The sequence below is a fragment of the Eublepharis macularius genome, chromosome 8, assembly GCF_028583425.1.
Source record: "Eublepharis macularius isolate TG4126 chromosome 8, MPM_Emac_v1.0, whole genome shotgun sequence".
NCBI classification, from domain to species: domain Eukaryota; kingdom Metazoa; phylum Chordata; class Lepidosauria; order Squamata; family Eublepharidae; genus Eublepharis; species Eublepharis macularius.
Genome location: NC_072797.1, coordinates 125,270,696 through 125,296,736, shown reverse-complemented (window position 1 = coordinate 125,296,736; position 26,041 = coordinate 125,270,696).

Genomic DNA, 26,041 nt, shown 5'->3' with positions numbered 1-26,041 from the left:
AAAGAAGAAAGAGGAGAAGAGACAAGAGATTGAGGAGAAAATAAAAACTAAGGAAATACAGTTAAAAAAGAGACCAGGGAAAAAGAAATTATACCAGGAAATTAAAATACTGCAAGAACAGCTAACAGCAATGAGTAATAAAGAATTGGAGTGGAATCTTAAAAGGCTGAATCAGAAAGTGTTTGAGGGTGCAAATAAACCTGGGAAGTACCTGGTATGGCAACTGAAGAAGAGAAGGGAAAAGAAAACAATAAATAAAATTTGTGAAGATGACAAAACGTATTTGGAACAGAATACCATTAGTAGAGCCTTTTATAAATTCTACGCTAAACTGTATAATAAGAAAGAAGTAAATAAAGATTCAATAGCGTCATATTTGGAGAAAATGACACTTCCAGAAATCTCGGACGCTTGGAGAAATAAACTGAACAGTGAAGTAACGGATGAGGAAATAAGTAAGGCAATACAATCTGCAAATCTAGGAAAGGCGCCAGGGCCAGACGGACTTACAGCTAAATTTTATAAGACTATGGCCAATGAGCTGGCACCATTCCTAAAGGAGGTGATCAATGGAGTTTTAAGGGATCAAAGGATTCCAGACACTTGGTCTGAAGCGAACATATCATTGATCCCAAAAGAGGGCCAAGACTTGACTAGTGTGAAAAATTACAGACCTATATCGTTACTCAACAATGACTATAAAATCTTTGCGAAGATACTGGCGGAGAGACTGAAGGGGTGGCTTTCGGAAGTTATAGAGGAGGAGCAAGCAGGCTTTCTGCCAGACAGACAAATAAGAGACAATTTAAGGACAGTGATTGATGCTATTGAATATTATGATAAGCGTTGTGATAAAGAGGTTGGTTTCTTCTTTGTTGACGCTGAAAAGGCATTTGACAACTTAAACTGGGACTTTATGTTTGCCACTATGGAAAAGCTACAATTAGGAGAAAGATTCATCAGAGCAATTAAGGAAATTTACAGAGACCAGACTGCAGCAATTGTGGTGAATGATGAACTGACCAAGAAATTGACTATAAGCAAAGGAACAAGACAAGGTTGCCCGTTGTCTCCACTGTTGTTCATTTTGATACAAAATGATGATACAAATACGACAAGACGAGGAAATTCGAGGAATAAAAATAAAGGACTATTCATACAAGGTCAGAGCATTTGCGGATGACATAATGTTAATTGTAGAGGACCCACTGGAGAACATGCCAAAAGTGATAGATAAGATCAAGGAGTTTGGAGACTTGGCAGGTTTCTTCATTAACAAAAAGAAGTCAAAGATACTATGCAAAAACATGACTAAGCAGAAACAACAATTGTTAATGGAAACAACGGACTGTGAAGTAACAAGTAAGGTGAAATATTTGGGAATTGAACTGACTGCAAAGAATATAGATTTGTTCAAGAATAATTATGAAAAATTGTGGATTCAGATTGAGAGAGACTTGATTAAATGGAATAGGCTCAATCTGTCATGGTTGGGTAGGATTGCAGCGGTTAAAATGAATGTGTTACCAAGAGTGATGTTTTTGCTACAGACAATACCAATCATCAGAGACTCTAAACAATTTGAAAAATGGCAGAGGAAAATATCAGATTTTGTATGGGCAGGCAAGAAGCCTCGAGTGAAAATGAAAGTTTTACAAGATGCAAAGGAAAGAGGCGGAATGCAACTGCCCAACCTGAGACTTTACCACGATGCAATCTGCCTAGTTTGGTTGAAAGAGTGGATGACATTAAAGAACAAGAAACTACTAGCCCTAGAGGGATATAAAAAAATATTTGGATGGCATGCATACCTATGGCATGACAAAGTAAAGGTCAACTCGATGTTCCTGCACCATTTTGTACGGAGAAGTCTATACACAATCTGGAAGAAGTACAGAATTTACCTACAAGAAGGAACTCCTTGGTGGGTGGTTCCATATGAGGTGATAGACCCGAGAGCTGTTGATAACGAAAGACAATGTTTGACTTATAAAGAAATAACTAAAATAGAAGCATCTAAACTTAGAATAAAGACGCAAGAGGAACTATCACCGAACTACGATTGGTTCCAGTATAGACAGATCAGAGATTTGTATAACTCGGACTCTGTAAAGGGAGGTATACGAATAGAGAACTCGGAACTAGAGCAGACCCTTTTTAAAGAGGACAAGAAAAGAATATCCAAGGTATACCAAGTACTGTTGAAATGGTATACTGAGGATGAGACAGTTAAAACACAAATGGTGAAATGGGCTATAAATTTTAACAAAGAGATAACAATGGAGGCATGGGAATACTTGTGGAAGACTACAATGAAGACAACGACATGTACAAATATTAAAGAGAATATCTACAAAATGATCTATCGTTGGTACATGACACCAAAGAAGATTGCGCTAGGGAATTTGAACACTTCTAATAAATGCTGGAAATGGAGATGGGTTAACAGCCTGAATCAACATATAAAATTCACTTATCAAAGTAGTTTCCAGTTTATTTCTTTCCTGGATGTGGTTGTCTTTAAACGGACAGCCACGCGATTGGGGGTTCGGCCATTTCGGAAGCCGACAGACCGAGCAGCGTATCTAGACTACTCTTCCTACCATCGCTTGACATTAAAAAATAACATACCATGTAGTCAGTTTCTACGAATCAAACGGAACGCATCATACCCACAGGATTTTACACATGAAGCTAGGAATGTGATTGCGGCGTTTAACGCACGGGGTTACCCAAGAAAGGTGATCATGAATGCATTGAGGAAAGCAGATGCTACTCCACGCACTGCCCTGTTAAAATATAAAGCTCGCAACCAGGTACCTGATGGTCAAATTACCTGGGCTGTGGATTTTTCACCTTTAGCAGGACAAATAGCAGGAATCGTTAAAAGAAATTGGCACATTTTGCAGGACATCCCAGGTTGTAATTCTCCCTTAAGAATTGGGTTTAGACGCACTAGGAGCCTCCGTGATATGCTGGTTCATTCGGATTTAAAGACGCAGGAGGCTCCTTCTGCGTCTCCGCAGGGTCATTACCCTTGCGGACATTGTAACATCTGTCCACTTAGCATTCAGTTAAAGAATATATTGCACCCCAAAACCGGACGCCCGTTGTTTGCAAAACATTTTTCAACGTGTGCTACGAAGAATGTAGTTTATCTTATCCAATGCACATGCACTTTATTGTACATAGGAAGTACCTCACGCCCAATCAGACTACGTATTCAAGAACATATTTCAAAAATTAAAACACAAAATCAAGAAGCGCCCTTGTCTGATCATTTTAAAATATATCATAGGAATGAAAGGGATTTCAGGTTTACCGTTTTAGAAGTCGTCAGTGTTCCAGGCTATGCAAATAGATTTTTATTGCAGTCTGAAGCACGCTGGATTTTTCGTCTTAATACCCTGGCACCAGCAGGTCTGAACAATGAATTAGACTATTCAGTATTTTTATAAATTTCGGCTTGCCCATCTTAGAAAAGTCTGTATCAATGAGAACTACTATTAAAACGGGCTTACACTGTTACAGGGTTTTGTATCAATATATGCAGGTATTTATTGAATATTTGTTGAATATTTATTGAATATTTATTAAATATTTGTAATTATGTAAAATGTATTGATTATGCAAAATTATTTATTGAATGTTTATTGAATATTTATGTAAAATGTATTAATCATGTAATAATTGCCGTGTAAGTTCCATCTAAGTGAGATTGGATGTAAAATGATTGTAATGCAATTTAAAGTGATACCGTTTCATATTTACTTGCACCATGAGTGGAAGCTGCAAGGTTCTTTAAAATAGTAATTGGATAATTGAGGGAAATGGTATAACAGTTGAGGTTGAGCACGCAGGAGCACTTGCCATATGATGATAGGAATTCATGAGGATGACGGTTGGATCAGTGGCTAATAGATGGTAAAGTGAGCATGTAACTTTTATACATATTTGTAATTGATAGTAGCGATTGGCAATGTCATTCGTGGTTGTTTATTACATTGTGATCTGTTATAGAACTAACGGCCTGAAGAAGAACGATTTGCTGAAATGAGCAAAAGTGAAAAAACCGGTGCAGCTCGTCGCCGTGTTCATAACTTTTGCCGTGGATATTCTTTCCGGCTGTTAACATTGTCAAATTGCTACAATTATAGCTTTTGTCGCAGATATTCATCTCGGCAACCATCAGCATTGACTTTGGACATTGTGCTCAGGATTTTGTTATGTACACAGCCAATACGTGGAAATTTAATGGATTGCTATTGAATGTTTGAATGGTAACACATCAGTGTACGGTTTGGGCTCTGTCACATTATAAATTGGGACTGTATGTTATAGTCGTGTTTTCGTACAGCATAAATTACATACTTTGTAGTGACTCCCTTGAGCTTGTGTGCTCTTGGTTTTTTGTCAGGTCCCTTGACTCACCTGGTGGCAGATTGGGAGCCTGGCAGTTACCCTGCCTTGTCCTGGGTCTTTTTCTTCACGCACACATGCTCCCAGCTTGTGTGATGACATCACTTCCCTGATGCCATCCACGAACAGGGACTCACGAACAATCATGAACATGGCCCTGTTCATAAACATGTTCATGGTTAGCTGTTCGTGGGGGCCAGCACGCTCTCCTCCAGCCATCATCCAAGTTTGGTCAAGATCCCTACTGCACCACTCCCAGAATCCTTACCTGAGCAGGCAGCAGGAAAGGTACCAATAATAAATAATAGCTTGGCCTAGAGCCTGGCAGCAGCCCTGCAACTTGAAGGGGTAGATCCCTATCCCACCACACACAAAGAAAATTCAAGCTCCAATGCATTCTCTCTATCAAAATGCCAACAGTAACTCTCTCCCTCTCCACTGTCTGCAAACTAAGCCAGAGCTGGGACACCCCCCCTTGCTTTTTGCTCCCATGTAACAAATTTAGAGCTCCACACTTGAACGGAAGACCTGCCTATCAAGCTAAATTGGACTTAGATTGGGGTTTCCAGAGCAACAGCAGGAGTTCAGACAGAGTTCAGACAATCCCTGCCTGCACCTTCCCTGGCTGGGCGCTCCAATCACCTGCTGATACCAGGATCAAGGAGCTCCTCTACCCCAACACTGGTGATCGAGCAAAGGAGACGGGGGGAGGCTTAAGCTTGCACCTTCCCCGGGTGAGTGCTCCGATCGCCCACCGATGTTGAGGTCGAGGAGCTCCTTGACCCCGACACTGGTGGGTGAGCAAATGAGGTGGGGGGAGGCTGTAGGCTTAAGCCAGTACCTTCCCCGGCTGGGCGCTCCAATCGCCCACTGATGTCGGGGTCGAGGTGTTCCTCGACCTCGACACCAGTGGGTGAGCGAAGGTGGTGGTGGTAGGCTGCAGGCTTAAGCCTGCATCTTCCCCAGCCGGGCACTCCGATCACCTGCTGATGCCAGGGTCAAGGTATATAAGGATGCCAGGGTCAAACATATAAGTTGGTACGGGGGGAAACTCTTTGCTCTCTCTCATTTTCCTAATCAGTTTTTCCCCATCTGATTCCAACTTGAGTTCCCTGCAGCAACACAGCAGCTTTAGGGAATAGCTGTTAAAAAATAAAGGAGAGCCCAAATGGCCATGGAATGCCTCTATGGGGGGGTGGAGGGGCTCCTCCCTTAAGCCATTTCCTCGTGTCAAAATATCACAAGAGGGAGGTCCCCCCCCTGTTTTTTCTGCTCCATGTGGTGTATTCTTTGCACATGAAGCAGTTAAAAAAACCCTCCAGCCATGCTATTTTTACATGGGGAAAGCACCTCCAGCAGCCCCCCCCCCCGCCCAATGGAGGTATTCACAGCCGTTTGAGCTCTCTTTTATTTTTTAACAGCCATTTACTTTTAAACTACTGTATTGCTGTGGAAACTTTTTAGAAACCTGCACATCTAGAGAGACCCATAGTAGAGAGGGAAATGACAGGTGCCCATATTGTACTTGTCTTTTTTCCCTACTTGAGGTGTCAGTTTTAATTGGGGAAATGGAACCCATCTAAGGCCTGAACCATATTTGGATCCCCAGAAGTGTACTTGGGGGTTAAAAACATGTTGGAAAATCTTATCACGTTTGTCTTGGAGCGTATTTTAACCAGATTTAACCAGTAAGCTTCACCAGCTGACAATAGTTTGTATTAGCTATGAAAGAAGAATTTGTATTGGAACCAAAATCTCCTAATTTCAAACCATAACCATAATAACTGATCAGAACAGGAAAAACAGCCCAGATAACGATTGCTGATGACAATATTATTTTATTGCTCCTTCTTTTTTGCATTTATTCTCATGGGTTGAAAAGGAAAAAAAAAGAAAAAGAGGGGCAAATGAAAAGAAATTGAAGCTAAAATACTTTCTGTCACTTGAGTGCATTGATTTCCCTGCAGCATTATTACAAATATTTTTGAATCTATGTTTGCATTCCCTTTTTAAAAAATCTCTGAAAGAATATAAATCAGTATGGTAGTGTAAATAAGTAGCTAAAATAAGTTTATTTCTCTCATGTTTCCTCATGGCATTAAGTGAGCTGAACAGATAATGTTATATCAGGAATAATCTGCTCTCTATTTCACTTTGAGGCAAAATTGTCTGTCAGTATGTCTGTCTGTCAGGGAAGGGGGGGAGATGGGAGGCGGAGGCCACAGTCTGAGGGCCAAGCTACAAGTGATGAATGACACTTGAACGGCAAGTGAACAGACTCACGTGTATTCCTCCCTGTTCAGTTGCGCTCCACTTGCCCTCCACTTGATCACTAGTGGAGGGCAAGTGGAGCGCAAGTGAACAGGGAGGAATACATGTGAGTCTGCTCACTTGTCGTTCAAGTGTCATTCGTCACGTAGCTTGGCCCTGGGACTGAATGCTATGCCTGAAGACCTTGATTTAACTAATGCCTTTTAATTAACATCACATATGCCATGTGGTGTTAATTAGATTTCTTTCCTTATTCCTTTCCTAGACCAAGCTATTGATGGGATTAGTAAATCATTATTCTCTATTTTTTCCCTGATTATTAACAAGCCAGACTTTCTAAAGGTTGAGGAAATGCAAGCATTTCTGTACACATCCAGAAAGAGGCTGCAATTGTTCATCATGCGGCATTTTAAAATATTCAATGCTGAAAAGAGGTATTCTTCCTTTCAGAAAGCACTAATGCTTTCTCAGACTACTCTTCTCATAAACCGTGTATGCCACCAAGGGCCAAGCTACAAGTGACAAATTACACTTGAATGGCAAGTGAGCAGACTGACTTGTATTCCTCCCTGTTCACTTGTGCTCCACTTGCACTCCACTCAAGTGGAGTGCAAGTGGAGCGCAAATGATCGAGTGGAGTGCAAGTGAACAGAGAGGAATACACATGAGGGCCAAGCTACACATGATGAATGACACTTGAACAGCAAGTGTATTTCTCCCTGTTCACTTGCCCTCCAATCAATCCACTTGCCGTTCAAGTGTCATTCGTCATGTGTAGCTTGGCCCTAAGTCTGTTCACTTGCTATTCAAGTGTAATTCGTCACTTGTAGCTTGGCCTCAAGATGAGTAACCAATCTTTATAGAAATAACAGAGGGTTAAGAGACTGCAAAAAGGAAGCAAGAGAATATTTTATTTCAAATAAGTTGGAAAATAAACAGAATGTTGTTCTGTACATGATCGTCCAAAGGACATATTGTTTATTGTGCCTTGCAAAATTAAACTGAATAGCAGAGCAGAGTTCTAAGAAGAGTTACACCATTCTAAAAACATTGACTTCAAACAAGGAGACGTGTCTAACTCTGCCGAGGGCTGTATTGTGTTTCATACTTCTGTTGTTGTTGTAAGATGGTAAAAATTGCTGCAAACATATTCATTAATTTATAAAAGGCTTGCGTAGGTCTTTTCTACCTTTGCACCGATACTATATTGTCATGGGTAATTTGCTCAGCTGGAGAGCACCAAAGGCTTAAGGCATTTACAATGGGAGAGAGAGCAGAAAATTCACACTAAATTTCCTAATAAGGCATTATTTACTGTGATTTCTTTTGTGATCTCATTTCTCTCTCTCTCTCTCTCTCTTTAATATAATGGGAAATTTAAAAAAACCTGTTATTTAAAACCCAGTTTCAATAAGAGGTTTGATTCAGCCCATTTTTCCACTGGTGAAAAAGGGAGGGAAGGGGGGTCTCATCCCATCACTGACAAATCTATGCTGGGGATCAAGAGCCCTGATCAAGAGCCCTGATATTCACTCAGGCAGTGCAGTATTTTGGGAGACTGTCCAGGGGAAATGTCCCCCAAATACCAGACACTTAGCCTCTCCTTTTCCCCTTCCCCGATTTCCCAGCCTGGCTGCTAAGCCACCTGCAGCTGCGTGGCATCATCACAGGCCAGGGAAGTGACTAGCAGCCCAGGTGCTTGGCCAGCCTCCTGCAGCTGCATGGCAACACCCAAGACTGGCCAGCTAGCAGGGGATGCGGAAGCAGTCGGTATGGTGATGTCACTTCCTCTAATGATGCCATTGCACCAGTCAGGAACGCACGCACACTGCTCTCTCATGTGAATATTTTAAAAGGTAAGTGCACCCCTCTCTCTTGGGGTCTGGTATTGTTCCAGACCGCATCTGACAATCCTACAGGTGGGATGGGGGCTGTAGTAAAGGGGGAGGGGTGCCCAAAAGGCAAGAGCGTGTTAAAAAGCTGGCTAGATCTAATCCATGGAATTTAAAATTTCCATTTGCCAGACTTTAAATTGAAAATGGGGACATTGCTTTCTCATCTGTCTTCTTTATAGAAGATGACAATACAGGAAGCTATAAAACAATTTAAACTAGAACTCATACTCCAGTGGCAGTATGAACTTCCTAGTAAGAATAAAGACTCATTTATAGCATGCTTCTTTTATTCACTATGAATAATAACAACAACAACATTTGATTTATATACCACCCTTCAGGACAACTAAACACCCACTCAGAGCAGTTTACAAAGTATGTCATTATTATCCCCACAACAAACAAACACCCTGTGAGGTGGGTGGGGCTGAGAGAGCTCTGAGAGAGCTGTGACTGATCCAAGGTCACCCAGCTGGCTTCAAGCAGAGAAGTGGGGAATCAAACCCAGTTCTCCAGATCAGAGTCCCATGCTCTTAAACACTACACCAAACTGACAACACACAAAACCATAGTTTAATTAAACTAACCATTGTTAGTTTGATTGTATGAATGCAGGCCAGTCCACTAACAATAGTTAGCTTGGGTACATCACACCAGGATGTGAAACTATATTTGACATTGAAGAAATTTCCATCCATGGAGTGAAAGACTTCATCTCCTGCTGTAGCCCAAAAGTGTTGCTCAACAGGAACAGGCGATTTTGAGGAACAACATGAGGTGGCAGCTGTAGGTCAGCACTGTGTGTGTGTGTGGGGGGGGGGAGGTTGACAAAAATCATCCCCTGTAACTCCCAACTGGCCCTTACCTGAATAGCCCAGGTGAGCCTGATCTCATCAGATCTCGAAAGATAAGCAGAGTCAGCCTTGTATTGTCGATGTATTGCCGAAGGCTTTCACGGCCGGAGAACGATGGTTGTTGTGGGTTTTCCGGGCTGTATTGCCGTGGTCTTGGCATTGTAGTTCCTGACGTTTCACCAGCAGCTGTGGCTGGCATCTTCAGAGGTGTAGCACCAAAAGACAGAGATCTCTCAGTGTCACAGTGTGGAAAAGATGTCTTGTTCCGAAGTGTTTCCAATCTCTGGGTCTGTTGGAATGTTTCCTCCCCGTAGAGGTGTTCGATGTATTGTCGAAGGCTTTCACGGCCGGAAAGTCAGCCTCGTTTAGTAATTGGATGGGAGACCTCCAACAAAGACCAGGATTGCAGAGGCAGGCAATGGCAAATCACCTCTCTTAGTCTCTTGCCATGAAAACCCCAGCAGGGGGGCACCCTGTCGGCTATGACTTGAAGGGACTCTCCATTCCATCATGTGCAGGCCAAGCTGTGTATGTCTCTAGGATTTTCAGCATTGTCTGTTCTGCCCACTGTCGGTCCCCGGCAGTTAAATCCCCAAGTTCTCCACAGTTAACACATAGGTGTTCCAGTTGAAGTAATTTTATTAGAGATCCATTCAGTACAAAGTGCTTAGATAGTGAAATTGGCAGAAGTGTTGTATGTGAGGCTAGCATTGTTAGTTATAGGGAATATTCCCGCCTTGGGAAAGAGGACCATTAATAAGGAGGTGGGGGGGTTGGAGTGAGACATTGTTTTAGAGTAGACAGTGAGAAAGAAGAATTTATCTTTGGTTCTCAAGAAGGATACATTTCGAGCCAATTTCAGCTGGCAATCAAGGACACTGGCTCAGCGGAGCGAGAAAGAGAAAGTAAACATTTGCGAGATAACCTACTGATATTGCAGCAATAAAGAACTTCCCATACTCTCAGAGACCAGAGGCACAGCCCATATACATTCATGGCAAATATGCAGGGGCATATATGACACCCACCTGGTTCCCAAATCCAAGTATATTCTTTGACTGGACTGAAAACGCTTTGTGCATTCTTGTGAGGCTGCCTTCAAACTATAGTTCAATTCATTATGTTCCGAGTATGCAGCAGATGGATGAACAACACTTTGTTCGCTTCCTCCCTCCCAGCTATGCACACACTCACTCATTAACTTTTTTTAAAAAATCCAGAAAAGAGTCTTAATGCTGCTGTTTCGTTTCTCTAATGGCTGTGCAAAACGTTCCCTCCCTCCCTGGCTATTCAAACACATCTTTGGGGTTTTTTTCCTCTTTGGCATTAGGAGAAGCCTTATCAAGCCCCAAGCAACTGAGCATCCATTCCCCTCTCCCTTTTTTTAAAATTATGAGACAGTCACAATGCTGTGACTCCTTTAAGCACAATGACCATCCCGTTCCCTAATGGCAGTCCACATTCCCCACTGATCACTTCTTGGGTTTACTTAGTGGAACAAGCATGAAAAGTACACGTTTTCCCAGAACTGCACCACCAATCGCCTCTCCAATGAGCATGGGACAGCTCAATCAGCAAATACTGGGGGGGGGGGGGGAAATGAACTCCAACATTGCAATGTTATGACACATACACATTTTTTTTAAAGTGATATCACCTCCAGCCACCACAAAATGCAGCTCCAAACAGACACACCTCAACTGGTCGGCAGACGCCAAATCGCCTCGAGGTCAAGCAGTGCAGAATACCAGGAACCCAAGCTGATTCAGCGCTGATCGGTGTAAATACGCAGAGGCGCCAACTTAAAGTGTGCTGTGCAGAATGGGCCTATGTGTTAGATGTTTTACCATCAGCAGTGTTAAATGGACATTACTCAAGGATTCTAAAAGAATTTACTCATGCCTTGCAGGAAAAATTGAAACCACAGCACATATTGCATTTAACTGCCCTCTGAAAGCTGAAGCTGGGAAGACGTTTCTTTTGCCTCTATTTTCTCTAATTCCAGAATCTAGTATGACAAATGAATCTTAAGAGTAGTTGGCTTCTCTCAGATTCTGATTGTAAGATTAGCTTCTATACGACGAAGTTATTTGCAGCCCCATGTTGAGTGTACTTTTGTTCAGTTGCAGTCCATGTGGCTTTTAACAGTATAATTAAAAGTAAAAACGATGTGTGTTTTTTTATATCTGTGTGCTTTTAAATCTGTCCCCTGTACTTTTAAAAATCCCATGTATTTTTATTCTGTGCATTGAGGGAAAAAACTCTTCTTACTTAGACTCATGTTTTGTATTCTTGCAACCTGGCATTGTGTTATTACCAGCCTTTACTCTGAGGAGATATGGCAGGGGTTTAATGTTTTAAAAAAAATAAGTACAGTAAGGCAGAGAGGGAGCTGGGCTAGAAAAACTTTCTTCCCACTGTACTAACTTTATTATTTTTTTACTGGCAGATATGTTTTTTTATAATTGATGTAACTTTCCAAAAAACGGCAGCCCCCATCAACATTCCAAGATGGTACAGTCTCCCGGCATTTTTCAGTTTTATTCGGGGGCATGTGCTGTCCAGAGTGCTACGTGGGAATTCTGAAAGCTCAGTTATGTCCAAGTACATTTATGAAGAAAAAAGAAACAGACAGAAGACTTGATTAGATAGACAACCGAGTGCTTCTTCAGACCAACACAAATGACAGCAATCACTACTGAAGGATGAAACATTATACCAATCATGACTCATTTAATCAAAAAAAATTGATCGGGAGTTGCCATATAAGAGAAAATGCTGACTGTCATGAAGGCTAGCTTGACAACAGCTGAGAAAAAGAGATACTAGTTATTTCCCAGAGTGTTTGTTGTCCCGTCATGTTCTGCTGCATTGAATGCCCAGAGCAAAATTAATGAAATGGTTTATATAGCTACTGTGTTGATTTTTCAGCCCCCGTTCAAAACTTCGATGAAATGCATTTTATCAACTCTCCTATGAATGAAATGAACCCTGTCAACTTTACAATTACTTATGTGAACAAAGTGAGGGGTTTTTTAAAAGAAGAAGTAAGAATGAGCATTTGCTTGGGCCTTTCTTTGGGCAAGTAAAAATGCAACATTCATTTTGTTTGCGAAGGGAAATGTATGTTTGATCTGGGTACTGGGAACAGTAGCTCAGAATGGAATACTTTCTTGAAGAAAATATCAATTTTTTGAGTTGCCAGAGAAAAGCTTTCCAAATAGGCTTAACCCTTCCATGAAATACTGTTTACATTTTGGTTCTTGTTGGCTTTGTACCTGAAAGTATACTTTACTGATCAAACAAATACACAAACTGAAAAATGTAAAACCGCAGTAAACACATCAGTACCCAGAATGTGATTACACAAAAACTAAAATTTGTAACAAACAGAAAATACTGCCCATCTAGTTTTGCCAATTCTATGTTGAAAAAATCCTGGAGATTTGGGGGTGGATCCTGGAGAAGGTAGGTTTTGAACACAAGAGGGACCTCAGTGAGATATAATGTCATAATGTCCACCCTCTAAAGTGGCCATTTTCTCCAGGGTAAGTGATCTCTAATCTAGAGTTCAAGTATAATTCCGAGAGATCTCCAGGCCCACCAGTCAGGCTAGTTAAGATCCTCTTTCCAAGCCCTGCTGCTGATGCTTCTACCTGTAGAAGTAAGGCAGGTGGGGACTAGACCATTAAGGGAAGGGAGAAAGAACTCATCACCGTACCCCATAAGGCTATATGCGAACAAGTCAAGAGGTTGGTACCAGTCTCTGTGAAGCTTCGTCCTTGAAGGCTGTTTCAGGTTTGCACCTGTGACTCAAGGTGTCTTATCTGGTCGGAACAGACAGTGCTGTCCAGCTTCAATCTCCTAAAAGGGAAAAAAAAAATCTCAAAGACTAATCCAAGATGTTTTCATTCAAAAAGAAATGAATTGGATAAGTGAATTTCACTAGTGTCTCGACAGTGACAAGCGAGCTGGCTGACCTGTCCAAAGGAGAGGTCAGGGTCTGATGGGCTACAGGAAAGCCTCAAGCAGCACCAGCAGGTAGGGTCCGGTGCCCTTGTCCTCCATCCTGCTACAGGAGCAGCTAATAAGGGCCCTCCTTGACTCTGGCAGCACTATCTGTATGGTCCAAGCACAGTTGCTACCCCCAGGGCTATCCATACAGTGATGGACCCAGGTGGCCTATATACACAGATACTTGCACCACTGGCTCACCTCATGTATTCGAAGCGGTCAAAGCACCTGACTTGCCTTATTCAGTGCTATTAGGGCACAATGCCCACAGTTCCTGGAGCTCCTATGGGAAGCACTGACTCTTGATGCCATCCTGTGAGGGGAAGAGGGGGGGCAGGACTGTATGGCTCTACCTAGCATTCGGACCCCAGCTTTAGTGCAGCACAGGAGACTGATCCCACCCTCTAGAAGCTGCGGGACTCTGTGGTGGTGATGGGCAGATCCATGTTGCCCGGTGGGCTGGGTGCCTCCCAGAGATTGAGAAGGAGAGCGGGGAATGGTTCCACATCATAAAGTTCCAAAGAACTAGGCAACTGTTGCTGCCTGTTGCCTTCTGGCCTAATGTACTACAGTTCACCCATGAACATGCCTGGGATGGACCCATACCCCCACGAAGATACTAGCTAAAGTTTTGGATCGATTCTTACGGCCTTCCGTGGTGGCCTATGTATGGGCTTAATGCCAGTTCTGACCAGTCTACCAAAAGGCCTCTCCTGGGTTTCCCTATAAGCCCCACTGCCCCTCCTTGTCCTGATCTGCAGCCCCTTCCATTGAGTGGCCTTGGATTTTATGGGACCCCCAGCCCACACCCCTTGGGGCTTCCGCTTTGCATTAGTGGTGGTTGATTATACCAATTCCAGAAAGCACCTTTCAGGCTCCATGAGGTGACTGTGACATTCCAGTAATTGATCAACCAGGTTTTGGTGTGATGCCAGTCTTTGCACTGGCCTATGTTGATGATATTATCGTGTGTAGTGTCATACCAACTCAAACACCTAGACATGTTTGTAATGGCATTGCAGTGCGCTGGACTGAAGGCCAATCCTGTGAAGAGCTGGATTGGGTTCTGAGAGCTGTATTAACTAAGATTAGTGGGGGAGGGGCAACTTCACCCCCACCTCAGAAGGTGGCCTCCTTGGAGGATGCTTCCCAGCCAGCCACCAGGAGACAGGTAGGGCACTTCCTTGGTCTCCTGGGGTATTATAGTAGTTTCCCCCCCTCTTCACAACCAAAGATGCACCCCTAACAGACTGCCTCAGGAAGGGTATGCCCAACCAAGTTCTGTGGACCCCAGTCTATCTTCTGTAACCTCTGTCTGTAACTGCCTTGACACAGAGTGCAGCCCTATGAAACCCTGAGTTGGAGTGACCATTCATATTGTATATGGACACGTCCAAAACCAGCCTTGGAGCATTCCTCTCCCAAGAGCGGGAGGCACATGAGGTCCCTATCCTGTTCTTGAGCAGAAATCTACAACCCTTGGAGAAAAGGCTATTCATCCTAGTAACTGAGTATGCCTCCCTGCAATGCCTACACTACATGAAAGATCATTACTCCAGGGTTTTACATTGGTATCTCTCACTTCTCCCCTTTAGGTTCTTTATTAGTTACTGAGCCAGGCATCACTGTATCAATGCAGACTTCATGTTCCGATTCTTCAAAGCAGCTCTTACAAGGCCAAAGGTCACACCAAAGGGAGGGGCATGTCCAGGGGGAAAGGGGCCACCACCTCTGGACATATCGGCTCATCAAGGCAGCTCTGCTCCCAGCTGGGAGATGACCAGCTGATGCAGCTCTGGATACCATTGAAGCAAGGAGGCTCTTGCAGCCAGAGGAACGCAGGGATGACACCAGCCTCAGCCAGCTTGTTTGCGCCCTCAGGCAAGCTGGCTGACCTCTCCAAAGTGGAAGGCAGGGTAAAGCAGGCCACAGGAGAGCCCAGGGGGGCTCTGCCTAGCACTGCCCATATGCCTGGCGGAACAACTCCATCTTGCAGGCTCAGCGAAAGGATAACAACTGTTGCTGGGCCTTAGTCTCTTCAGGCAGAGTGTTCCACCAGGCTGGGGCCAGGACCAAAAAGGTTGATGCCAGGTGGGCCTCCCTGGGGCCAGGGACCTTTAACAGATGATTCTCACTAGAACGAAGAGTCCTCTGGGGTTCATATGGGGAGAGGCGGTCCCGCAGATACGCCGGTCCCAGTCCGCATAGGGTTTTTCAGGTTAATACTAAAACCTTGAACCTGAAACCTTGAACCTGAACCTGAAAGCATAATGAGTGTCCAATAGAGGCGATTTTCTGAGTATTCCATGCTCTGCTTTGAAAAAACTGAGCTGTCCAACTATATACTTTAGTGTTCTTCAGCCAACTTCCAAAGGGAATTTAGAGGGGTTTGCCCAACCTCCGCCGATAACAGTCTGTGACTGCACAAATTATCGTAGTCTAAAGGAAGTAAGAGTGATCCTCTGCTCCAATAATGAAAATGAAAATGTTTTAACATTGATTGAAAAATAGAAGCGTTGTAGCCCTTTAGAATCAAGACAGAAAAAAAACCCCTCTGGAATATAAGGTACAGAAGGTCTCCTTCTAAGGGGCTCTCTGTGCTCAAAATTCTTTCTGAAATATTTTAATATGTTCTCAACTGTATCAAAAGTAATTTTACATAGCAGCAGAAGTGCAGCGGCTGACAATATTTTAACGCCATCGTGCCATGGGTTAATACAACTTTTAGATGTGCTAAAATTAGATTTTTTTGTACGGGTATATGCTACTTTACACAAATGTAAAATAGGTTAAACTAGTGCGTGACCTACATTATCCTCATTCGTTTATCAAGGGGGAGAAAGCATTCTCACAAAAACCTATCTCACAACCAAATGAAGGAGTGGTACACTTTAAACCAAAGACAGAGCCGTTTTATATTATGACAGAACTTCTAAAAGCTAAAAAAAAAAATTCTCTAAAAGCCATCCTCTGCCGGTTGTCAGGGAGATGTCACTTTATTGCAAAACATATTGTGATCTTTTAAGGATTTTGTATGCAAGAACAACCCAACGATTCCGGTTTGTTTAGGACCAAGTTTCTCTGAAAGGAAACTATCTATAGATATATGAGCCAATTCCCAACTTTCCATCAAACACCAATGAGACCAACAACCGGAAACCAGAATGGGGCTACATGAAAATAGGGGGATACAAGGGGTCAGTTTCATTCTATTTTATTGCAGTCACATGGAAAAAGAGCAGATTTAGCCTGCCACCAAGTACAGGCCCTCACGTTCTCCTTACTTACTTATTCCTCGCTTACTAGATGGCTGTCATTCAGCAAAGTACTGCACTTTGTGACACTGAGTAGCCTTATTCAGTGATATGGATCCTGCAGTGAGTGCAATGTGTATGCATGCAATATAAAAACCTGATTTCCACACAGTGACGTAGTGTGGGGAAGCCAGAGGGCCAGTTACCCAAGGTGCAAAATTCATGGGGGTGCAAGAAACTGTGCCGCATCCTTGGGGAGGCAACCCACACTGCCTGTGCACCAATGGGGCAGCCAGCTCGTCTCTGCCCCCTTTGGCCACAGCCACCCACGCTGCCACAGCCAGCAAGCCAGCCACCCCATAAGCATGCACATGGCATGGGCAGCCTCCCCGCGGGCGTGGTGCACTCATCTGCTGCAGGAAGGCCAGCTCAGCACTCAGCTGTACTGCACCTGTGGGAAGGCTGTCCATGCCGCCTGTGCACTGATGGGGTGGCTGGCTCACTGGGTGCTGAGATGGCCTTCCTGCAGCAGATGAGCTGGCTGTGGCAGCATGGGCAGGTGTGGCAGAGGGGGGCAGTGTGCCATGTGTGATGATGTCACCGGAAGTGACATCATCACTTGAGCCCAGGCATGTGCACGTGCTGCACACACACGTGTGTGTGCTGTAGAGCAAAAAAAAGTCCCGATACCTGCGTTGCCCGGGCTACACCCAACCCACGCTATGCCGCTGTTTCCACGTACATAATAATATAATAATAATAATACCATTGTATTTATATACTGCCCTTCAGAATGACTTAACACCCACTTAAAGTGGTTTACAAGGTATGTCATTATTATCCCCACAACAACAAACACCCTCTGAGGTGGGTGGGGCTGAGAAAGCTGTGACTAACCCAAGCTCCTAGAAGCTGTGACTGACCCAAGTGGAGGAGTGGGGAATCAAACCTGGTTCTCCAGATTAGAGTCCCATGCTCTTAACCACTACACCAAACTGGCTTTCACATGCATCACATAATGATGCATACTTTGCTAATCACATTTATAAAAGCCGGTTCTGTTATTATGTTGGGCTTCCAATGAATTACAGCCCTGTGTCCCTAGGTAGACTGTCCAATGAAATGAGAGGATAATGTGTCTTTGTGCAGTACGGTCTTTTAAAATTAAGGTTCTATCCGGTATGTTTCCACAAGCCCTAATAATGTGCAATAATCACAGTATCAATTATTACACTTCTTGGTCATAGACCATATTGCACGATTTATTCAATCGAGTAGTTGAGAATAGTTGAGAGCAATTCTTTCTCTTCTCTGCATTGATATGCTAACTTTGGCTGATGGCCTAATTCACACAGGCATGTCTCTCACATGATGATTGCCACTTTATGATAACCTTCATACGTGAATGGTGTTGGAGAGGCAACAACATGTGAGCAGTTCTGTTACTCTATGTACCATACAGGGTGTATTTAGTAGAGATGGGCACGAACCAAAATATGAACCAAAGTTCGTGACGAACTGGGCCGGTTCGTGGTTCGTGAACCAGTGGTTCGTCAGCGCTCATTTCTGACAAACTGCCATGAACTTTAGGCTGGTTCGTTTGGTTCGTCTTTTGATTCATCACTGCAGACAGCCTGGTGCTGATCAATCAGTTTCCTAGGCAACAGGGGATGGACTTCCTGCAGACCTTCTGCTGACCCAGAAGTGACGATTTGCTGACCTGGATGTGACATTTTCATGAACCAAATGAACCGGTTCACAAACTGGGGCAAGTTCGTGAAAGTTCGTGGTTTGCGGTTCATGAAATATGGCGAAACATGAACCTCACGGTTCGGTTTTTTTTCCAGTTCATGTCCATCTCTAGTATTTAGTCAAGTCAAGTCAAGTTTATTATTACAGTCTGCAACCAGTACATATAAAACCGTTTGCAAATCAGTTTAAAAATAGTTGAGACTGGATACAGGGGAAGAACGATGAATAAATATAAGAGTAAAAAAATAAGATCATCATAAATTAGTTGTTTAAAAGGTTAAAATACGTTCAGTCTGCCTTATGCAATTTACGTTGCTTGTAGACCTGGGCACAGAGTCTTGCTACTTGACATGTTGTCTGGTGATTCCGATCAGACAAAAGATAATCAAGTTTGATTTTATTTAGTCCATTCCAACTCTAGGGGAAGGTGTACTTTAAGCTTTTTACTGCTCCAAGTTTTCTGAATGCTTTTCTTGTTTTCCATTCTCTTTCTGCGTGGAAGTTCTTATAGCCTGATGGTCTCTCAACTAATGCTTTTTGCAATCCTGTTCTTATGGTAGACTTTCTATAATGCAACTCTGCATTTGTGGGGCTGGTTTATTCCCCCAGCTCTGCTAACATATAAGCTATCACAAACACAACACAGTACACAGAATGTCCATATCTTCTCAGATCACATCAGAACCAAGCCATCAATGGAGTCGGCTTATATATTTGGTTCTCAGTTGTCTGCAGTAATTGTGTGACGTGTGAATCAGAATGTCTATCATATTTAACAGTGATTTTGTGAGACTATCATATTTGCAATCAATGGAATGGCTTTTGCAGTCAGAATACTTAGCAGGTATATCTGGTATTTCAAATAAATTACCCCCAAGATTTATATTACCATCTGCTAGAGGCTGAGGATAGGAGTGGATGCACTGCGCCGCTACCCCCCCCCCCCAAATTTGCATCTAGAAAACTAGCTTCCAGGATGAAGGGGTTTCATCTAGCCATCTCCTTGACATGGTTGCTTTTTACATACTGGAAGACCTTTTTGCAATAAAGGCAATTTTACACCTCTAGTCTGACATGGTACAGTCCAGGAGAGACTGTATCTTTTTTTTTTAAAACATTTTTTAATCCATTCTAACAATTGTTCAGATGAGCCAAACAGGCAGAAAGTATTGACATGAGACATGATTTGTATCAGATCAAGATCCAGGCCCATGGGCACCATTGGACCCAGATCTTCCTTTTCAACCGCAGACCAACATGGCTACCCACCTGAAAGGGTTTGTATCAGTGTCTTCTGTCAAAACATCCAGGAAATTAAAAAAGCAAAAAAAAAAATTGCATTTCAAAATCTAACAAATTTCCTAGCTGTTTCTTCAATTGGACCTTATTCACATCTTATTTACTGAGTGGGAGTTCTTTAAACCTTTTAGGTGTTGCATTCTAAATTGCTAGGAAATGAGGAAACTGATGGTACTGAGAAAATTGTGCTCCAATCATCAGTTCTGGCACCACAGATATGTTTTTATTTTTCAGTAAGCCATATGGGAAAAGCACAGAATGTATTATAATGGCTTTGTATAGGCACCTGCAAGAATAGCATTATAAAATGTAATATTTATCACACGTGTCTCTTGCTGTTCTTAAAAGGAGATCTGGGTAGCATTGATGTAGAGATGTGCAAACTTGCAATTTGTTCCCAAATTGCTGACAGGATCCTCAGAGCCTGGGGGGTGGGGGGGAATGTGCAACCTGGGAACTTGAGTTTCATTGAGTACTAACTGGAGTTCTGAGCATGTCTTTACACGATAGATGCTATTCATTGATGAAAATATAAGCACAAAAACAGTATATGCACTTCAAATGTGGGTCATTTTCAATTTAGCATATCTATGGTGATCCAGGGCCATATGTAATGCAAACAAGCCAGTATATTGTGAACATGCGCCAACAGTGACAATGTATCTGCGAAGGGAGCTTTGACTCTGAAAAGCTTATATCTTTGGTCTTTTTTTAAAAAAAGTACTACTAGACTCAAATCTTGCTCTTATACATCTGCCTTGAGTCTCGGCAAGGAAGACAAACACTAAATTAAGTAAATAAATAAATAATGTTGCCAAGCTCACAGGTGCAAAAGCATTCAAAACACAACCCGTTTTAAGTTGCTAACAAAGCATCGCAAGGATGCTGAAATTAAAAGGAGATAGCATCCTTCTGTGAAGGAAGCTGTGGTTTCCAAATGGGCGTTTCCTACAGAACCAAAGAGAATGTCTCCTGGGATCTTCTGAAGTATCTCCTACTCTAGAGAAGGAGAGAAAAGTCACAACCAGCTTTTGTTTTGGGGAAGAAAGAAATGGGAGCCAAGAAAGACATTGCTGGGTGCCACACTGGAGATCTTTGCCTGAATAGGAAAAAAAAATGGCACAATGAAACAGAAAATAATGCAGAACTGAATTTTAAATGGACATTATGAATGTAAAATAGTGGGCTTATGAAATTCAGTTGCACCCTTACTTCTGCAGAAGAAGCCCTAGATTTTCTTCCAGTTTTGCTTTGGAGGAAACCCAACTTCAGGCTATGGATACATGGGCCTCTTATGGGGAAACTTCCACAGTAAACATTACAGTTCTTTTGGCTTCCCTCAAAACACCTCAGACTTTTGCCTGACGAGGATCTTCCATATTCACTGTAGGCAAAATTTAAATGGTGCAAATTCCACTTACCAGTTCCCATCCACTTCCTCTTCTTTCCTATGTGTGATTATCATTTCCCTGTTTCAGCCAAGGGAATTTACAGTTTAAAAATAGACATTGCTCATCTATTTTTCAGTGGTTATGAATTTCAAAAGGTTTCCCACTAGATTATGGCAGACTCTTCAAGTGAGACTGCTAATAGTAATAAAACGTAATGTTTACAGGGAAAGAAACACAGAGTCTGTCGTACACAAAACAACACAACAGTAAATATTGCCCCTTTTAATGGCCTGGTGCTAATATTTATTATTGCTGCCCACACACTTATTGCTAAGCTGTATATCTTCATAACACTGTGACAACACTTGGAATGGTTTTACAGAGCCGCTTGTCACCTCAGGTCAATCAACACAGGGCTGTAGTTTAACCCATTGTTACTAACCTAGGAGCTGTGCCCACAAGTTAACTCATGGTATAAAAGAGCCATGAATGAATTTTTTGTGGTCAGAGACCATTGCAATGGCAATACATTCTTAACAGTCTATAGAATAATTAAGTCCAGCACAGAAGTATAGAAGGACATAGAAAAATACATTTCGCATTTAAAATCTTAGAAGACACATTAAAATGTATATAGTTCTCTAGGAACAGAAGTGATTCTAATACTTAAAATGTTGACATTAAAATATTTAAAATTGTGAAAAAAGCAGGACAGACTATGTATGGCCATACTTATTATTATGGAATTTTACCAAATGGAGACAGAATTTGGCTATTTGCCTGGAGATAGTTGGATTTTCATCCATTAGGAGTTTCTCCAGGCAGGCCTTATTTGCCTCTGCAATTGGTGTGTCTAAGAGTGGGGAAATAAACTTGTCCCTATAGACTTGATGGAAAGGACAACAAAAGAACGTATGAATAAGTGATTCCACTTCACCAATGGAATAACGGCAGCATCTGTCCTCGTATGGGATCTTCCTATATTTCTCTTTGATGACCATTGAGGGGATAATTTCACATTGGGCCAGGGTGAAAGCTCTTCTATAAGATGGGACATCCAAGTGAGTGAGATATCTGGCTATACCCATAACATATCTAGATTCCCTAGGGGCTATAAAATAAGGATATTGAGCTAAATCTCAGCGCTCTATGCCTCTCACCTTTTGTTTAATGATACCTTTCACCTGAGCAGTGCCCTGAGTCAGTAGGTTGTCAGGTGAGAGTCCCATTCTTTCTAGGTTGCTCTTTACCATCCGCATCCACCTAGGCCAATAAGGATCTTGGTTTATTAAAGGGAGAAGGCCTTTTTGATTGTTATGAATCTTGAACCACTGATAAACAGAGGATAGCAATATTCTGGCTTCAGTTCTCATTTAACCTGTTTCTAGCCATAAGAGGGCATTTGGCACTCCTGGGGGTGTCTGTAAGAATGGCACAGATAAATTTAGATTGAATCTTCTCGAGAACTCACAAGTTATCAGTGGAGATGCTCAAATTAATACCATATAGGAGTTGCACAAGGGCTTTAGCTTGATACAGCTTCAGTGCTGCCGTAGTCATAGATGTCACAGTATAATATAAAATGAATATTTCTACCTTCTAGGATAGCAACAACTACTTTGGACTAATTTATTATTAATTATTCAATTTTTGCAGTGCTGACTTTCAAACATTGAATTGCTTGCCTTACAATGACTATTTTCTTCCTGGTCAAATACCGATAAGATGGTATTCACGGTCTGTTCGTAAGCTGTATTTTGACTGGTTTTGCACCAGTACATTCAGCAGTATTGCAAAATGATGTTTGGAATGAGTAGACCATGTTGCCCTGGGTTGCCAACAGTCTGGAGGAAAAAAAGCCCTACCCCTTTAATAGAGGCTTAATGTGATGTCATTTTTCAGGTGGTGTTATTTACATTTATGCCATGAAATACTCAAGCTGCCCACTTCAACACATGCGGTGGAGAGTGCCCTCAAGTCATAGCTGACTTTTGCGACCCCTGGGGGACTAACAGAGGTGGTTTGCCATTGCCTGCCTCTGTAACTCTGGTCCTCGCTGGAGGTCTCCCATCCAATTACTAACCAAGGCCGACCCTGCTTAGCTTCTGAGATCTGATGAGATCAGGCTCACCTGGGCTATCCAGGTCTGGGTATATAACACATAAAGCCTCTGCTAAAAGAATTAAATATTTTTTCTACAGGCTTACACTCAGGTAGTATTGCCAAATCCCCCAGGGCTAAAAACAGGGAATGAGTGGTTAGTGGGGGGTATGCTGGTGGTGTTTGATTTATACTGAATTGGTCCCTGGAACAAACTGTTGCTTCCATGTTGCACCAGGAATGATGTCATTGTCAGTGCAACATGGGAGCATTCTGGAGAGCACAGAAACACAGTCCAGAATTTCCAGCCCCATTCCCATGCCTCCCTACTGCCATTGGCCAGTAGGGTTGCCAGCCTCCAGGTAGTGGCTGGAGATCTCCTGGAATTACAATTGATCTCCACGTGACAGAAATCAGTTCTCCTGGAGAAAATGGTGGCTTTGGAGGGTGGACTCTATGGCATTATACCATTCTGAGGGACCCTCTCCTCCCCAAACCCCACCCTTTCCAGGCACCATGAATCTCCAGGAATTTCCCAACCTGGGCCTGACAACCCTACTGGCCAGGTGTGAGGTTGAAGAGAACTGGAGCTGGGAGCAGGAGATTCCCCACCCCACCCCCACCACTTGGGGGGCTGGTAACACTATACTCAGATTTAGACATGAGCACGAACCAAAAAAAATTACAGAACCAGAGGATCGTGGTACGGTGCAGACCACGATCCCGAATTCCCAAACAGCAATGAACATGTCCTGTTCCCGAACCCGGATCGTGGATCGTGGATCGTGAAACCCAGCCTCGGAGCCCATGGCTATTTATAAGCATGGGTCCCATTCAGCAACACAGGAGGTCTGTGTTTGGCTGTCAGAGCTACCTATCAGGGTTTGCAGGGATGAGATTGGAGTGCCCATGGCTACAGAACACCCCCTTCCCCCTCCCTCCCCTGGGTGTCTTCTCTCAACTTGTGGCTGCTTTGCTGCTCCGTGGTTGGAAGGAAGCCCTGCTGATCAAGGCAAGCTGGGCTTCCATTCGGGTTTCCAAGGCGACAGAAGGAGAGCAGACAGAGCTCAGGCATTCCTCTGGTTCTGTTGCCAGGGGAATAGATTGCTGGCGCCTGAGTGTCTAGATCCCCTAATCAAGCCCGAACGCCCCGATCCAGGCCTCTCCCGACCGCTGGATCATTGGCCGTGGACGATCACGATCTGCCGGGTCACGATCGCGCGATCGCCATTTTCGTGGGTTTTTTATGTTCGTAATGCGGATCGTGCCCATCTCTACTCAGATTCCAGACTGCTCCTTTACCTCACTGAGTTTCTAGTCATAGAATTTGTATCCTCAAAATTAGATTTGACAGGCCCTTCACAGGGTGCTTGTTTACTTCCTTAAAACAAGTTTCCTTCCCTGACTTAACCCCAAAGACTAACTAAAAGCCTGATTAAGCTGCTGCCCTTATCAGGGCTGCAATTTCCCTTTCTGGAGGGAAAGGTATCTCTTCTTCCTCCTCAAGCTGAGGCTGACTCTCCCTTCTAGGGGTGTGCAAGGAAAAAACTTTCGGCTTTCTTGTTTCGGGATTACCCGAAACAAGATTCTCTACCGTCATTAGCCGAAAGCCGAAACAAGAATCTCTTTCGGGATTCGGGATTCGGCATTATTTCGGCATTCTTTCGGGATTCTTTCGGGTTTTTTTGCTGGGAAAATGCCTCCGTCTTTCAGGACGCCTGGAGGAGGCATTTTCCCACCAAATAAGCCCAAAATTGGTGGGGACCTTCTTCTAACCCTTCTCTAACAACTACCCAAGTTTCAGACAGATTGGACTTTGGGGGGCCATGTTATGGCCCCCCAAAGCAGGTCCCCCCATCCTCCCCATAAGAAAGCAAAGGAGCAGCATATTGTTAGCATGCTGCTGCTGATCTCTCTTCATTATTTCCTATGGGGAAAAAATGAAGAGGCAGGCTTCCTTTGCCAGGGGTGGCATTTTGCATGCAAAATGCCCCCCAGCCCTCAGGGGCCCTTCTACCACCCCTCCTCCCACCCCCCACCAAGGCTCAGCCTGCTCCCACTTGGGGGGGCCATTTCATGGCCTCCCCAAGTAGGTGCTCTAATCTCTACCACTGACAGCTGGGGGAGGCTTGTGTTGCCAGGGGTGGCATTTTGCATGCAAAATGCCCCCCAACCCTCTGGGGCCCTTCTCCCACCCCTCCTCCCACCCCCCACCAAGGCTCAGCCTGCTCCCACTTGGGGGGGCCATTTCATGGCCTCCCCAAGTAGGTGCTCTCAGCCCCTAAAGTCCACCCCTCACAGCCCCACACAAACCCAGTTCCCCCACCCCAGCTGCCACACACAGACCCAAATCCCCCCAGTAGCCCCTCACAGACCCAAATCCACCCCCACCTGCCCCACACCCACCATAACCCCAGGAACAGGCTGGCCTGCCCTCCCCTTTTGGGAACCCCTAAACTCTCTTTCCCAGGGCAGTTCTGCACAGACAAGGGGTGCCACAATGGTGGCAGTGCCAAATCGTCCCTGGGAAAGAGCACCTGCCCTGGCACACAGACAACCACCCCCCTGACCCCCCCACCACCCGCAGAGAAGGCTGGCCAGCCTGCCCCATTGTTCCCTATGCTGGGAACCAACCTCCCATCAAAGAAGGGAACACAGACACACAATCATTAAGTTTAAAAAACCTTTATTTTCTCATTTTCAAATTACAAGTGGTCAACAAATCACAACATATTACACTTATTGTCCCTCATAGCACAACACAACACAATTAACTACACATCAGAGAATCT